Source organism: Homarus americanus, unplaced genomic scaffold, assembly GCF_018991925.1.
Source record: "Homarus americanus isolate GMGI-L3 unplaced genomic scaffold, GMGI_Hamer_2.0 scaffold37032, whole genome shotgun sequence".
Lineage (NCBI taxonomy): Eukaryota > Metazoa > Arthropoda > Malacostraca > Decapoda > Nephropidae > Homarus > Homarus americanus.
The window spans coordinates 1,943,907-1,954,564 of NW_024731852.1; the positions used below are offsets into that span (position 1 = coordinate 1,943,907).

At 40.9% G+C, this 10,658-nt stretch overlaps 1 long non-coding RNA gene across 1 annotated transcript; it reads left to right on the forward strand.

The window, feature by feature from the left end:
• Nucleotides 1-2,675: 2,675 nt before the first annotated feature.
• On the forward strand, nt 2,676-3,301 carry LOC121867886. Its single transcript, XR_006089257.1, has 2 exons — nt 2,676-2,715; nt 2,913-3,301. It is a non-coding gene; the product is annotated as an uncharacterized LOC121867886 (long non-coding RNA).
• The last annotated feature ends 7,357 nt before the right edge of the window (nt 3,302-10,658 follow it).

A 10,658-nucleotide genomic window follows, 5' to 3' on the forward strand; every position in this document is an offset into this window, starting at 1 on the left:
TCATGAATTCACTTTCCATCACTCACCAACGAGATGACACGATTTCTTGCAAAAACACAACATATTCCGCCAATTTCACAAAGTACACTATTAACACTTCAACTTTTTAAACCACTTAACACGTTAAACACTTAAAGGATTTCATTTCAATTAAACTACCGTCTTCAATTTAAATATCCTGTACTCTAAGAACTTGAATTAAGAACAACTTCAAAATCTCCCTAGTTAACCACAGACAGAAATCTTAAATATGTTTCACAGGCCACAAGTCAAATACTTCTATGACTTGTATTAAAAACCACAGAAAAATGTTTAAGAAAACATTTCCAATGCGGAACACTAACAGCCAAATGTCTAAACACAACTTTAAATACTACACTTTTCATATCTTTTCTTCTTTACAAACTAAAGGAGTTCTAACACCAGACACAAGGATCGGATTGTAACTGATGCATCCTTGCCGGTTCGACCTTTAAATACCCCAAACTTCCCGGCGAACCGTCAAATTATTTGCTCTCTGCTCACCGAACCAGCTCATTCGAATAACTTCAAATTTTCAGCATTTTATTCTTCACCTTGGCGTCAAAGTACAAGGATACATTAAAAAAATCTGGTGTCATCTTCAACATTATTCAAACAAACTCCAACAAAGTCCATTTCATGAAATATAGCCAAAGTTTCCCAGCTCAAAACTGCCAGATTCGTGCTTTCCGGGACCCCGAACTTCTTCTCCGGTAAACACCGTCACAACCAAACGAGGGGATTATCCAGATAAACTGCTCTTGGGTATTTGCACCATAAACATAGGTGACCCACAGAATTTGTGATAAGCTAACGAACCAAAAAGTTATGATAGCAACTCACAGCCTACGGTGGCAGTATCGTAGTCAATAAAGTTTTCTTCCAAGATAGAAATAACAAGATACCCTACAGTCAGTCACTCACATATCCATTCCTTGGTGAGAACTATCAACGGTGAATTTAATAAAGTCAAGACCCGAGTAATGTTTTCCCATTACCGTCAAATACTTTACGTACAGTATATATTTATAACTTAATTAAAACAATGTAAAACAAAAACATCGTGGTAACATTCTATACTATGCCATGTTACGTATACTAATCCACGTGCTACTAAATGTTATATAATAATTCCTTGACATAAATGTACTCTATATTATCAGGTACCACATTTACTCTCTAAGCTACGTGTGACCTGAGACCTGACCCAATAAATCATTATCAAATTGTGAAAGTAAATATCTCTCTAACCATTGCTATGTCAACTAGAAACTGGTCGATGTAAGCCATACCCCATGTAACTAACGAGTATATTATATTCATCCGCAGAGGACAAACAGCACGAGTACGAGTACGAAGTCTTTAGTTAAGAGGTAAAAGAAGATTATTAGGGGTTGAGGGAAAAGTGGTGAAACTGAAATACAGTAGTAGAAACAATCTGGGCTCAACCAGATCGCTTCATCTTTCTTATTGGTGTTTTATCTTTGTTCTGCTCCCTTGGGTCGTCAGACCTTTGTATTAATATTGGTTTATTTATATAATGCTGCTTATTATTATTATTTTTATTATTGTTGGAGTTAGTGAGCCCGCCCAGGTCCTTGTGTAGCTGGGAGGGTAATCACATTTTTTTTTTGGCTAACATGTTAGTTCAATGTTAATTGTTAAATATTAGTTATGTTAGTCTAAAGGTACACTGTATGGAGAGGCCTGCCAGGTTCTTAATACCACTTACCACCAGTGCCGGATTTATTAGACCTGTGGAGGCCCCCCTCATTATAACTACCCCAAGAGGGTGGGGTGGCGAGTGAAGCGAACTTAAACATCTGGGAGTTCCGCAATTCTAAATATCATATTATTAGCAACACAAACAACAGCATTCATTAAAAATAGACGGTTCATAGGAAAACCACCCAGTCGTGAATTTCAACGAGTAGCTAGCCTAATTTCTATCACGTGATAAACATGAATTTTAAAGATTGAAAATAAAATAAACCAAATCAATACAATATTATAATATGTGGAGGCCCCTCGGCAACTGCCCACTCTTGAATCCGGCCCTGCTCACGACTCTACTCTACTTTGTTGTAACGTGTACGTTTTCTTCTCCATTGTTGTAACATATGTCTGTCTTTTGTTAATTTTAGTGTTTCTGCTGTATGGTCAATTTCAAGTAAAGGTTAATATTATTAACTCGGTGCTTTGTTGTTCATTGTTTCTCTCTCTTTGTGATCTTATTTTATTCCTCATATTAACTTCTTTAGGCTATTCTATTTAAGTTTATGACTTTTTTAATATTACAATAGTACTATTTTCATGTATATGTCTCTTAACAATGTCTCACACTTAAAGTGAGGCCAATATTGCTGTTGTAATATATTCACAATTTCTATCCAAGATAAGTAAAGCAGTGAATACGATTTCATAATATTTTCCTTTCACGTTTTACACTACTCTCGTGTCACTATAACGTTTAAATCGTTTACTCATCAAACAACCAAACCTGCCGGCGTTTCGCTCCGGCATGGTGTCACTTTGACGTCATAACAAGGGAATGTTCCCATTGGCTACAACTTAACTTAAAACAGCTTGTGATTGGTCAGGGAGTGTGGGCCGCCTGTATATAAAGCCTGGTAGACGGACGTGAACACAGAACACTGGCACGCGACGACGCTACAACATCTACTGTACAGTAGTGTAAGTGTATCTTGAAATATTTTGCTTGTAAATTATTTGTAGGTGATTGGGAAGCTATTGTTTGAATTTTCACTTGACAAAAAAAAAAAGGTAAATTTTATTAATCTTGATATTAACTAAACTAAACATTTTAAATGAGTTTGGCGTTAAACCATTCCGCCAGGATAACACTACATTAATCTTATTGCTTTTTCTAGAACACGCTCCTGAGACGACCGTGAACCCAATACGAGTTGACCGAGGAAGCTGCAGTCTCGCCACAAGAACAATTCGGAGCTTCTACAAAAGTTGTCTTGGTTTTTACCTATTGCTGGAGAACTCGATCGCAACAATTCCTTTCCTACTCCAGTTCTACCGCGGTTAGAGGATCCTTCCCACAGCATTTTAGTGAGTTTCCTAGTGTTAAACTACAAGCAATTTGTCTCCCAAAAAACTGCTTTCCAGCATCTTTATTATTTCTTCCACCCCATTTGTGGGTCGTGAGCTGTATTGCATTACATTCTGTGCAAGTAAATTCAAACGTGTACATATTGGATGTCCAGTATATGTAACCAATAAAGTTATTCTGTTTATGGAATAATCCAAATCCTTGCTTTTACTAAATCAAAACCCAAAGTATAATAAAATCTCTACGTCTGATGTTTGCCCAGAAATAGTTCTCAAATACTCTACTTAATGGTGTTAAACGCTTCGGGAAATACAGCTCTATTCATCTTAAAATAGTATTACTTCTTCACCACATAACCGAATGGACAAATGATGAAATTAATGTGCGAGTTTTTACTTTCCAATCGTTCAAAGTACACATTCTCGCATCCAGAGTGGCCCTGTACTATAGTACGATCTTCACTGGTTTAAACTAATCTTGGTATAGTCTAATAACACCAGAAGTGGTAAAATACTAAATTCCAAGCGAGACATTTGAAAATCTAACCTATAAATAAAAATATGAACTTCCATCTATGACCACTGCAATACTAAATATAGACCCCAAGTCTTTCAATGTTCAGTCAAAATAAAGGTAAAATTAGAGGTCTGGTCATGTACTGAATTTGGAGTCGGTAGTTTGGACAATTCCAAAACACTTCTTCGATTGGATTTCCGCCGCAATGTATATTATTGGAGTATTTTAATCTAAAAGACTGCCTGCCTGCCTTTTACTTGTTCAACATGGGAAAGGCTTTGAAATTGAGAAAAATTGCATTGAAAAAGCAAAGTGGGTTAAAGATGTAATGACGACGGTTGTGCATGTCAGAGCCGTGAGCAAGGTATAATTAAGTGGGAAGTACAGAAAGAATAAAAGCGGAGACTGGTTTGTGAGTTAAACTGCAAGATGGACACGAGCGAGACATCACCAATTACATGACAAAGGTCTCCAACACCTTTTACAAACTTCGAGCGAAAGTGGAACCATATATAAAAAAAACCAGGATACCAATATGAGGGAGACTATACCTGTAGAGGCAACGTTCGTATATCTTTCAACTGGTGTGCACCTACACGTCACGAGGATATCGAAACAAAGTTTGTCTCGCATAATACCTGCAACATGTCAAGCCATGTATGAAGTACTCGAGGAAGATTACTTGCAGGTGAGATTTGTAGTCCATAAAAATTGATTGAGTTATGATATGCATAAACAGGAAGCTACGGGACGAGAGCGGCAGGAACGAAGAACACACACGCACGTCCTCATTACATAAACAATCTCCCATCACGCCACTATTGTGCATTGCATAAGCTTATTTGGTTATACATTGAGCGGGGAACATATACGTATAACATTTGTAATACTTATATACCACCAGGCAGGCTGACCAAGATTTCGCTCAACGACGGGCACTGCTCGATCGAGTGGACGGGCCTTTAATATAACGACACAATTTGAAATTGCAACAGTGCTGGTATATGTTAAGGCAACTGATTATAGTTGGAACATCCATTAAGTGATGTTGAAAAAGCTTCAACTGTCTTTGTTGTTAGTAAAACTAGACGAGTGGCTTGTCCTTGGGGATAGCCACAAGTTTCCAAGTACTACTGAAATTAGATCATTTTGATGCCCGAACATCAAATCCAATTTACCAACCGTATTGAAACACTTTTCACACACACTGTACCGCCAACTCTGACCTGCACACACTACCCATGGGCAGCCAGCCTCTTTGTGGAGGCCCCCCTCATTATAACTACCCAAGAGGGTGGGGTGGCGAGTGAAACGAGCCTTAACATCTGGGAGTTCGGGGGCTGTAAAATTTGAACACTTCTTTGGAAGCCATATGCAGTTATATTGAGGAAATTAGAACATTGACACATTTTTAATTAACTGTATATTTATTGATAGTGTACAAATTCCCAACACACACACAAAAGTAAGACATGACTGGAGTCATTCGTGTGGCTTCAAGTCGACCAGCCCTGATATGTAGAGAGGCCCTGGCCCTGCTCACGAAAGAGGAACTTAAAAGTAGCCAAAGCTGACATTTTTTAAACCAAAAGGAGATCCAGTGACAGTAAACTCCCAGGGGATGACACAGTAGAGGTTCACTTTAGTGATTCGGATGACGAAACGAGGTCAGCTAAGATTAACTAAATCGGCACCTACAGCAACGGGAGTACCCTAATGGATACTCTCCCCTACAAACTGACAAGCCTAGCCGCATTCCAATGAGACGGGATTCGGCGAGTTTCTCACGGGGGGGGTTGCCACCATCGACGCTGGCATCCGGGTTTACTTCCGGTAGCCGAGTGTATGACCTCGCCGTTGAAATTCATTCTACCCTACGTTCCTGAACACGCCACATCTCGTCTCCTCTTCCAAGCAGCAACTTCCCAGCACCAGACTGTTTTGTATATAATATATTTTATATAAGAAAACCACCATTAACAGTTTCCTTTCTCCAACCCATCCCGAGTGCGGGACAACATCGCGTAACCCTACGATACCACCTGTGACTGAAGCTTCGTCTGATTCATCTCAGTTGAATTATAAGAAACATTCTGTGGAACAAGGTGACTTCTCAAGAACTGAAAAGGAAAGAGTTCGGTATGTGCTCAAAGCCTTGTTTACATGATGAAAAAGGGAATGGCTTGTGTATTCTCCAAAAACTGGAGATGTATTTTGCGTTCAATGCGTTTAGCGACTGGAAAAACTGCCGGCGTACAGTTGCCGAACGTGAAAGTGGCAGAGAGCATAAAATCTCAGTTGGGGTGTGAGGGCAATTACAGCAAGGCGAATTGATTCCACTTTGGCTTTGCAACTACAATTGGAGAGAAAATACTGCAAAGAACTTCTATTGCGCATAGTTGAAACACTACAAATTTCAACATCGAGAGGTCTTCCTCTCAGAGGTAGTGATGAAACAATAGGCTCTAGCAGCAATGGGAATTACCTTGCAACTCCTGGCCAAATTGGACCCTTTTCTTGCACCAGCAAACACTTCATATCTCTCAAAAACGATTTGTGAGCAAATGGTCAATCAATTATCATAAGTGAAGTGAAACAAGCCAAATATTAGTCAGTTGGTGTAGATTCCAAACCAGATGTTAGTCATACTTACATTCATAGTTGAGCGATTTCTATAACTTCATAGACATACATCACCATGGTGCACAGAGCATAGCCTCAACTGTTGTGCAGTTAATTACAAGTTCGTCTTGAGGGCAGAGTTATGACAATGCTGTCAATATGTCAGGCATTTACACTGCCAGAATAAAGGCTGTCAATCCCCTGGCATATTACGTCCCTTGTGCAGGTCACTCCTTGAACCTTGGGTCTGTTTCAAATTCCAGATTTTTGCAAGCCTTATACAGCTTCTTCTCAACATTCCACATACAGATGGGATCATCAGCTGCACTACCTGCTGAAGGGATTGTAGCGAAATCCCTTTCAGAAACTCGCTGGAGTGCGAGGGCTGATGCTGTTAAAGCAGTGTTTTTACATTACCTTGAGAACAAAATAGGTCAAGGCCTCATAAGACGAATGGAAGCATTTCAAACACCACTTCTTACTGTAATATGGTATAAAATCTTAACAAGGTTTAATGCAACCAGCTTATCACTTCAAAAAGATCACACCCACCTTCTGTCAGTTGTGAAACTGTATGAGAGCTTGATCATCTTCGTCTCAGAAATGAAACAGGGTCAGTTTCATGAAATAGAAGATCAGGCTAGGGCTTTTCCTGAGCCTGTCTACACAGAGACAACAAAAAAGAGAAAACATTTCTTGGATGAATCAGTTGGCACTGAAACTCAACTTGATCCAAGGTGGACAATTTCTACACCATATTACGAATGAATTAGAGCACACAAATAAAGAAGCGGTTTAGCTGTCAGTACCTATTCCAGTGACCTGGAAGCATCTGTTCTAGATGAGTTTTTGCAATTTAAAGACATTTTCTCTTCTGAATCTGACAGGTCAGTGACAAGCATCTCCGGATGGTATTTGGACAACGGCCTTTCCAAACATTAGTAGTATCTTCGGGGACACCACAGGCGAGTGACTGAAAGGTGCAGGCGGTCCCTCGGAAACACGTGGGCTCGGCGCCGGTCTTTCTTTTTTTTTAGGTTAAGGTGGGGAAAGGGTGGAAGGCATGCTGGGGCTCAAGGCACAGCCAGACATGAAGGATGGAGAAGTCACAACATATAGTCGTGGGGGGAAAGGTTGGAAAAGAAGTTTAATGAGTTAAACAGAGGGGGACGACACCCCTTGTTTTACATATTACAGAGTTTGTTGGCTAACTAAGCTAACCTAGGATTTAGAATGAGGTTGCACAATGACTAGATTGATTTTACAATTACAAGTTTATTAACATCTTATACTGTATTACGTTATGGACTCACTTAATTGTGACTTGTTAAATGTGAATTTATATCATCTAAGTTTTAATCTAAGGTGGATCACTGTGGCGGACATAGATGGATCGCGGGTTGGGTTGTTGTAGTGTGGGCAGACTCCGGGGCCACCAGGCGTGGGGTCTCCCTCCGTTGATGTCTTCCCTGCGTAGGTGGTCTGGGCTGTGAGGGTCGTCCAGGAGCTTGTCCCAAACCTTCTTCCCTAGGCGATGGAACCTGAAGTTGAGGGCCTCTGTTTTATTTCTTAGGTGGATGGTTTCCACTGTCTCCTGGTAGGGTGGCGCTTGGCCACTGGCTGACCTCAAACACTTGTTTTGGAAGCTCTGTAGTTGTTGTAGTCTGGTCTTCCCGAGTGTGACGAGTGGTATAGATGGGTACTCCAACACAGGCCTCACCAGCGCCTTGTACAGGTGAACTTGTATCTTCTCAGGCATCAATTTAAAACGTTTTAATTTGGCTGCGGCGACTTTGGCTTTATTTAGTCTGTCCTTCACGTGGGGAATGATGCCCGTCCGAGAAATGATGAGGCCGAGCAACCTGCCTTGTTTAGAGTACTCAATCTCTTCGTCGTCGATCATCAATGGGGCCGGCTTGAATTTGGCTATGGGTATGACCTCAAATTTCGTTTTGTTTGTTTTTATTTTCCATTTATTTTCATACTCCGAGATCTCCTCTATTGCCCGAGCAGTGAGTCGCGCCATCCTTGCTGTGGACCTTCCTGGGCAGGTGACGATCTGTGTTACATCGTCTGCATACATGACGTACTCGCTGCCGACGATTGGGGGTGGCAGGTCAGCCGTGTAAAGTGTTGGTGAGAGACAAGAGCCCTGAGGCACGCCGCTCGATAGTGAGAATTCTTCTCCAAAATGTTCTTGCATCTTAATTTTGGCTCTGCGATCCGTAATGAAGTTGCACAGCAGGCGAGTCAGATTTTCGGGTAGCCCCAGTTGTATGATCTTATACTGCAGCCCTGCGTGCCAGTCATGGCATTGGCGATCTGCTCGTAGGCCTGAGCTATGGCGGTGGATGTGCCTCGGTACTGGCGGGGATTATGCACGTCTTCGTCCTCCAGATACATCCGCAATCGCTTGTTGACTATTTTTTCGAAGATTTTGGCAGGTACCTCTAGCAGCGATATTGGTCGAAAGTTTTCGACTTTGTTTGGAGGCTTCCCTGCTTTTGGTATGAGGCGAATAACGGCGATTTTGAACATCTTAGGGAAGTATCCAGAGGCGAGGCAGGCGTTGCATATATGAGCAAGCCTCTCTATCATGTTGTCGGGGAGTTGAGCCAGGATCTTCTTGTTAATGTGACTTTGACCAGGTGATTTGTTTTTAAACCCTTTTATGACGGCTGACACATCTGCAGGAACAATGCGTTCCGTCAGGTAGCTTCCGTCCACCAGTCTGGTCAAGTCAGTCCGTGGGAGCGGCTGGAGCAGGTGCTGATGGTCCTGCAACTGACCGAAAATGTCCTCCTCAAACTCCCTGTCGAAGCCCTCGTTCACTAATGGTAAAGATCTTTCGTAAATATCGCCGATGTAGTTGTTCTTGGTTTTCTTCCTCGAATATTTTTACGTTGTTTTGGTCGAGCAGGTAAGGGACCGTGCTAGAGGTGGAACCCATCAGTCGCTTGATCCCTTTCCAGAATGCAGCACAATCGCGGTAGTCGCCGAGACAGTCTCAAAGCCGTGGTTTAAATGTTTAACACCAGAAGCAGTTTTTCTATTTCATTCATTTTATCCACAAATGTTTGGATGTTCGTAATAACATGGATACAACTTTTTCTTTAATTTTATAATTTTTTTTCTCTATCTACGATCATAAATCACCCATAGCGGGCAGGGCACGAAACATGAAGGAAATTACGGGGTAAAACAACGAAACTCTGATCGTGTGGCAGTAATAAACTATCTCCAAGTGCTTTGTAGGTGAATAAATATTTCTTCCGTGACGTTTCACGTTCGCGTCTCGTCGTAAACCGTAAATTAGTGATTTCGGTCTCCGTCTACATTAAAAATAAACGACGGAGGCTCTCGGCGGGGGGAATATTACGGAGGACATAATAAAAGAAAAAAGCTGGCCGGAAACAATCTTTTATTCTGACTTTGGTAACACACCTGTGTAAAGGCATGACATGAGACAAGACCAAATTGAAAAGTTTTATTCACAAGATATTTAATTTGGAGTTGACAATAAATATCTTGTGTTGAAGACTTAATATATGATATGGACAGATCTTATCTATCATCCATAGTCTGGCAACAAATTGCTCAACATCGCGCCGTTACATTTTCTGACGACGGAGATGAAATATGCAAGACGTAACAACTCTTGGCTTAGATAAACAATGTCTCATAAATGAGATACAGGTATATCTAAAAATGAATGGCGCCAAATAACGACGATTTGGCACCGACCGTTACACTAATGACATGCACTATACATCACTTGACCAAACAAACATTGCCACATCATGTGACATTAAGTATGTACAGTACAGTTTACAAAAGTTCATTTACTGTATATGTCAAAGATGGCACTATGGTATATATTTTGGGTGTGGTGCAGTTTGGAGCAATAGTTTAAATCAACCATTTCTGTTCCTATAGTACAAAGTGTAATTGGTAAATATTGAGTTTTGTTACTATTGAACTTAACCAAGTTTGTATCTCCCCATTCAGAGATGCTGCACAGATCCGCGTTGATAGAAGTAATGATATCAGTTCTAGAAACAGATCTAGTTTGAGAGTTAGGAGGAAGGGGAAAATGTGAGGAAGAGTGAAGAGTAGAATCATCGGCGAAAGAATGGATAGAATTAGTTGTAGTGTGAAGTAAATCATTGATAAAAAGAAGAAAGAGAGTTGGTGAAAGAACAGAACCCTGTGGGACGCCACTATTGGTAGAGAAAGAGCGATCCCTCGACAACAACTGCCATGGATCGATTCTCAAGGAAGCTAGAGATGAGAGAAGAAAGTGGGGGAGAGAAACCAAAAGAGGGAAGTTTAGATAGCAAAGACTTGTGCCATACCCTGTCAAATGCTTTGGAGATGTCGAGGGCCACGACAAAAGTTTCCCCATAATCCCTAAGAG